The sequence below is a fragment of the Rhamphochromis sp. 'chilingali' genome (assembly GCF_963969265.1).
Source record: "Rhamphochromis sp. 'chilingali' genome assembly, chromosome: 13".
Lineage (NCBI taxonomy): Eukaryota > Metazoa > Chordata > Actinopteri > Cichliformes > Cichlidae > Rhamphochromis > Rhamphochromis sp. 'chilingali'.
The window spans coordinates 554,130-560,129 of record NC_137940.1 but is presented as its reverse complement, the minus strand read 5'-3'; positions in this window follow the sequence as shown (position 1 = coordinate 560,129).

Below are 6,000 nucleotides of genomic sequence, written 5' to 3'. Positions count from 1 at the left end.
GGTATGGGTATCACCTACATGTTTGAAAGTCGGTACACCTATATAACGTTCAGAGTCGAACAAAAAAGTCTATTATGGCAATGTCCTAAACCCAACAGGAAGTCCGCCATTTTGGATTGAATGTGACATTTTGGCTCTGATTTTACCGTTTCCATGCCTCGAACTTTAACGAACTCCTCCTTGGGGTTTGATTTCATAACCTTCATATTTGGTCAGTGCCAACTACACCCTTATGCCATGTTAAATTGCGGAGCTTTTGAGTTTTCACAATACCATGAGGCCGTGGCGCCACGGCGAATTTCGATGACTCGCCATGAAAATCTTATTGCCTCTCATTTTGTCATAGATTTTCTGACCTTGACCAAAGTGAACACATATGATAAGGCTCCACCCCTGAACATATTACAACTGCCATATTTTACATCAGGGACAGCGCCACCTAGTGGGAACAGGAAATGTCATGTTTTACACTTTGGGGTACAGTATAGTGATGGGTGACATCTGCAGCCTCAAATTTCTCCAGGAAAGCCTTAAGGAGTTGGTCTTGGGGTACAGTGAAAACTGTGGCTTTTCACAAAAGGGTGTGACCTCAGCAGCATGGCGAACTTTGATATCTCGCCATGAAGAAACAAATTAGTATAACTCCATGAAATCCAGTCTGATTAGTACCAGACTTTACAGGCATGATGTCACACCCGCCCTGAACAGATTGATGTGCCCATTGTCAGGAATATGAAGAGCGCCACCTAGTGGGAACAGGAAATGTCATGTCTTACACTTTGTTGTACTGATTTTCACAGGTTCATAGTGGCCACCTCAAAAGCGGTGAATATCACCATCAGTCCTTGATGATGCTTTAGTGCAAAAATTGTGACTTTAAACTGAACGGCGCACCCTGGTGGCAACGCTGTTCACCATGAAAAATGAAGTGTCTTTTGAGGGGCTTGGAAAGTTTATAGAGGCTTGAAATTTGGCACACACCTCCAATGTGATGAAGGCTTTGTTGTCATGTGATCATTTTCATTGAATAGCGCAAAATGGCTCCACAGCGCCCCCTACAAAATTTCAAAACATCAGCCCCAGCTCTGTGTTTTATGTATGAGTCTGAAACCTGGGAAGCTTATAGGAGATATCAAGATGTACAAAAAAGTCTCTTGGAGCAATATCCCAAATCCAACAGGAAGTCAGCCATTTTAAAATTAATGTGTAATTTTTGTGACATTTTCCCCTCTTTCCAGGCACCGTTCTTTGACGAACTCCTCCAAGGGATTTCATCATATTGAACCAATCTCCAGTGTGTGGAATCTAAAGACCTTTGTGATGTTAAATTGCGAAGGTTTTTACGTTCAGGGAAACGGGGTGGTCATGGCGGCATGTGGAGTTTCAGTCACTCGCCAAAAAGCAGTAATCTGCTGTCACTCAAAATCAAAATGTCCAATATGTCCCAAAGGTCGCAGGCGTGATGAGACTCGAGCTCGGAAATGTTTGTTATGCCATTTGTCAGTAATGGTTAGAGCGCCACCTAGTGGGACGACTATAATCATGATTGAATGAGATGAAATGTTAGCTGGTGGTTGAATGCATGAATGTCATTAATGTGACATCAGATCGGAGGTGCTGGTTGTAGGTGTTGGGCGTAGCTCGACGCGATGGGGTGCGAGGGCCCTCATAACGCTGCTTGCAGCTTTAATTAGGGCCCGAGCACTAAATGTGCGAAGGCCCTATTGTATCTGCTCCGTTTCTTATTATTATTATTCAGGCAAAACAAGGGCCTTTTTGAGGGCCTAAACATGCTCAAAAACTCATGAAATTTTGCACACATGCCAGGTCTGGTGAAAAATTTTGTATTTTAATGCATTTACATATGAGCACTGGAAAATGGCTCTACAGCGCCACCTATGCCTTGTTAAATGCAGCCCTACGACCACATCGTTTGAGCTACATGTATGAAATTTGGCACACATGTGTATCATGCCAAGACGAACAAAAAAGTCTTGGGGCCCATTGACGCAAACCCAACAGGAAGTCCGCCATTTGGAAGAGAAGGTGACATTTTGGCTCTAATTTTGCCATTTCCATGCCTCGAACTTTTTCGAACTCCTCCTTGGGATTTGGTCGTATAAGCTTCATCTTTGTTCAGTGTCAACTACACACCTGGGCCATGTTAAATTGCGGAGCTTTTGAGTTTTCACAATACGGTGAGGCCGTGGCGCCACGGCGAATTTCGATGACTCGCCATGAAAATCTTATTGCCTCTCATTTTGTCATAGATTTTCTGACCTTGACCAAAGTGAACACATATGATAAGGCTCCAGCCCTGAACATATTTCAACTGCCATATTTGACATCAGGGACAGCGCCACCTAGTGGGAACAGGAAATGTCATGTTTTACACTTTGGGGTACAGTATTGTGATGGGTGACATCTGCAGCCTCAAATTTCTCCAGGAAAGCCTTAAGGAGTTGGTCTTGGGTTACTGTGAAAACTGTGACTTTTCGCAAAAGGGTGTGACCCCAGCGGCATGGCGAACTTTGATGTCACGCCATGAAGAAACAAATTAGTATAACTCAATGAAATCCAGTCTGATCAGTACCAGACTTTACAGGCATGATGTCAGACCCGCCCTGAACAGATTGATGTGCCCATTGTCGGGAATACGCACAGCGCCACCTAGTGGCAACAGGAAATGTCATGGCTTAAATTTTGTTGTACTGATTTTCACAGGTTCATCGTGGCCACCTCAAAAGCGGTGAATATCACCATCAGTCCTTCATGATGCTGCAGTGCGAAAATTGTGACTTTAAACTGAACGGCGCACCCTGGTGGCAACGCTGTTCACCATGAAAAATAAAGTGGCTTTTGAGGGGCTGGGAAAGTTTAAAAAGTCTTGAACTTTGGCGCACACCTCCAATGTGCTTAAGGCTTTGTTGTTATGGGATCATTTTCATTGAATATCCCAAAATGGCTCCACAGCGCCCCCTACAAAATTTCAAAATCACAGCCCCTGCTCTGTGTTTTATGTATGAGTCTGAAACCTGGTAAGCTTATAGGAGATATCAAGATGTACAAAAAAGTCTCTTGGAGCAATATCCCAAATCCAACAGGAAGTCAGCCATTTTAAAATTAATGTGCAATTTTGGCAACATTTTCCCCTCTTTTCAGGCATCGTTCTTTGACGAACTCCTCCAAGGGATTTCATCAGATTGAACTATTCTTCAGTGTGTGGAATCCAAAGACCTTTGTGTTGTTAAATTGCGAAGCTTTTTACGTTCAGGGAAACGGGGTGGTTATAGCAGCACGTGGACTCTCAATCACTCGCCAAAACGCAGTAATCTGCTGTTACTCAAAAACACAATGTCCAATCTCACCCAAAGGTCGCAGGCACAATGAGACTCGAGCTCGGAAATGTTTGTTATGCCATTTGTACATAATGGTTAGAGTGCCACCTAGTGGAACGACTAACTAATCATGAATGAATGAGTTGAAATGTTAGCTGGTGGTTAAATGCACTCCTCCTTGAATCGCTACCTTATCGTGGTGGAGGGGTTTGTGTGTCACAGGGATCCCAGGGGCTATGTTGTCTGGGGGCTTTTGCCCCCTGGTAGGGTCTCCCATGGCAAATTGGCCCTGGGTGAGGGACCAGACAAAGAGCGATTCATAAGACCCTTATGAAAAGGACACCGAGGGAACAGTTTACCCTGCCCGGGATAGGGTTACCGGGGCCTCGCCCTGGAGCCAGGCCCGGGGAGGGTGCCCGAGGGCGAGCGTCTGGTGGCCGGGCCTTAGTCCATGGGGCCCGGCCGGGCACAGCCCGAAGAGGAGACAGGGGCCCATCCTCCCGCAGGCCCACCACCCACAGGAGGCGCCATAGGGGTCGGGTGCATTGTGTGCTGGGTGGCGGCCAGGAGCGGAGGCCCTGGCGGACTGACCCCCGGCTGCCAAGACTGGCAATAGGGACATGGAATGTCACCTCTCTGGTGGGGAAGGAGCCTGAGTTAGTGCGTGAGGTTGAGAGGTACCGGCTAGATATAGTCGGGCTCACCTCTACACATGGCTTGGGCTCTGGAACCAGTCTCCTGGAGAGGGGCTGGACTCTGTCTCAGTCTGGAGTTGCCCTTGGTGAGAGGCGGCGGGCTGGGGTGGGTATCCTAATATCCCCTCGGCTTGCTGCCGGTACGTTGGGGTTTTTCCCGGTGGACGAGAGGGTTTGTTCCCTGCGCCTTAGGGTCGGGGAACGGGTCCTGACTGTCATCTGCGCTTATGCGCCGAGTGGCAGTTCAGAGTACCCAGCCTTCTTAGAGTCCCTGGGGGGGGGGGGGGGGTGCTGGAGGGTGCTCCACCTGGAGACTCTGTTGTCCTGCTGGGAGACTTCAATGCTCACGTGGGTAACGACAGCGAGACCTGGAGGGGCGTGATTGGGAGGAACGGCCTCCCTGATCTGAACCCGAGCGGTGCTCTGTTATTGGACTTCTGTGCTAACCACAGTTTGGCCATAACGAACACCCTGTTCGAACATAAGAGTGTCCATAAGTGCACGTGGCACCAGGACGCTCTAGGCCGTAGGTCGATGATCGATTTTGTAATCGTATCAGCAGACCTGCGACCATATGTTCTGGACACTCGGGTAAAGAGAGGGGCTGAGCTGTCAACTGATCACCACCTGGTAGTGAGTTGGATCAGGTGGCGGGGGAAGACGCTGGACAGACCTGGTGCACCTAAACGCGTAGTGAGGGTGTGCTGGGAACGTCTAGCAGAGGCCCCAGTCCGCGAGATCTTCAACGCACACCTCCGGCAGAGCTTCAACAGCATTCCGAGGGAGACTGGGGACATTGAGTCCGAATGGACCATGTTCAGCGTCTCCATTGCCGAAGCTGCTGCATTGAGCTGCGGCCGCAAGGTGGTTGGTGCCTGCCGTGGTGGTAATCCCCGAACCAAATGGTGGACACCAGAGGTGAAGGGAGCCACTAGGCTGAAGAAGGAGTCCTATCGGGCTTGGTTAGCCTGTGGGACTCCGGAGGCAGCCGACAGGTATCGACAGGCCAAGCGGAATGCGGCTCGGGCAGTGGCTGAAGCAAAAACTCGGGTGTGGGAGGAGTTCGGAGAGGCCATGGAAAAAGACTTTCGGACTGCCTCGAAGAGATTCAGGCAAACCGTCAGACGTCTCAGGAGGGGAAAGCGGTGCTCTACCTGCACTGTGTATAGTGCTGGCGGAGCACTGCTGACGTCGACTGAGAAAATTGTCAGGCGGTGGAAGGAATACTTCGAGGACCTCCTTAATCCCACTGACACGTCTTCCGAGGAGGAAGCAGAGTCTGGGGATGAGGGGAATGACCCGCCAATTTCCGGGGGCGAGGTCACTGAGGCAGTTAAACAACTCCTTGGTGGCAGAGCCCCTGGTGTTGATGAGGTCCGCCCCGAGTTCCTGAAGGTTCTGGACGTTGTAGGGCTGTCCTGGTTGACATGCCTCTGCAATGTTGCGTGGAGATCAGGGGCAGTACCTGTGGACTGGCAGACCGGGGTGGTGGTCCCCATCTTTAAGAAAGGGGACCGGAGGGTGTGTTCCAACTACAGGGGGATCACACTCCTCAGCCTCCCTGGGAAAGTCTATGCCAGGGTGCTGGAAAGGAGAGTTCGTCCGTTAGTCGAACCTCGGATACAGGAGGAACAATGCGGTTTCCGTCCTGGTCGCGGAACACTGGACCAGCTCTTTATCCTCTCCAGGATACTTGAGGGTGCATGGGAGTTTGCCCAACCAGTCTACATGTGTTTTGTGGACTTGGAGAAGGCATTCGACCGTGTCCCTCGGGGTGTCCTGTGGGAGGTGTTGCGGGAATATGGGGTGTCTGGCCCATTGCTACGGGCCATTCGATCCCTATACAACCGTTGCAAGAGCTTGGTTCGCATTGCCGGCAATAAGTCGGACTCGTTCCTGGTGGGTGATGGGCTCCGCCAGGGCTGCCCTTTGTCACCGGTTCTGTTCATAATTTTTATGGACAGGAT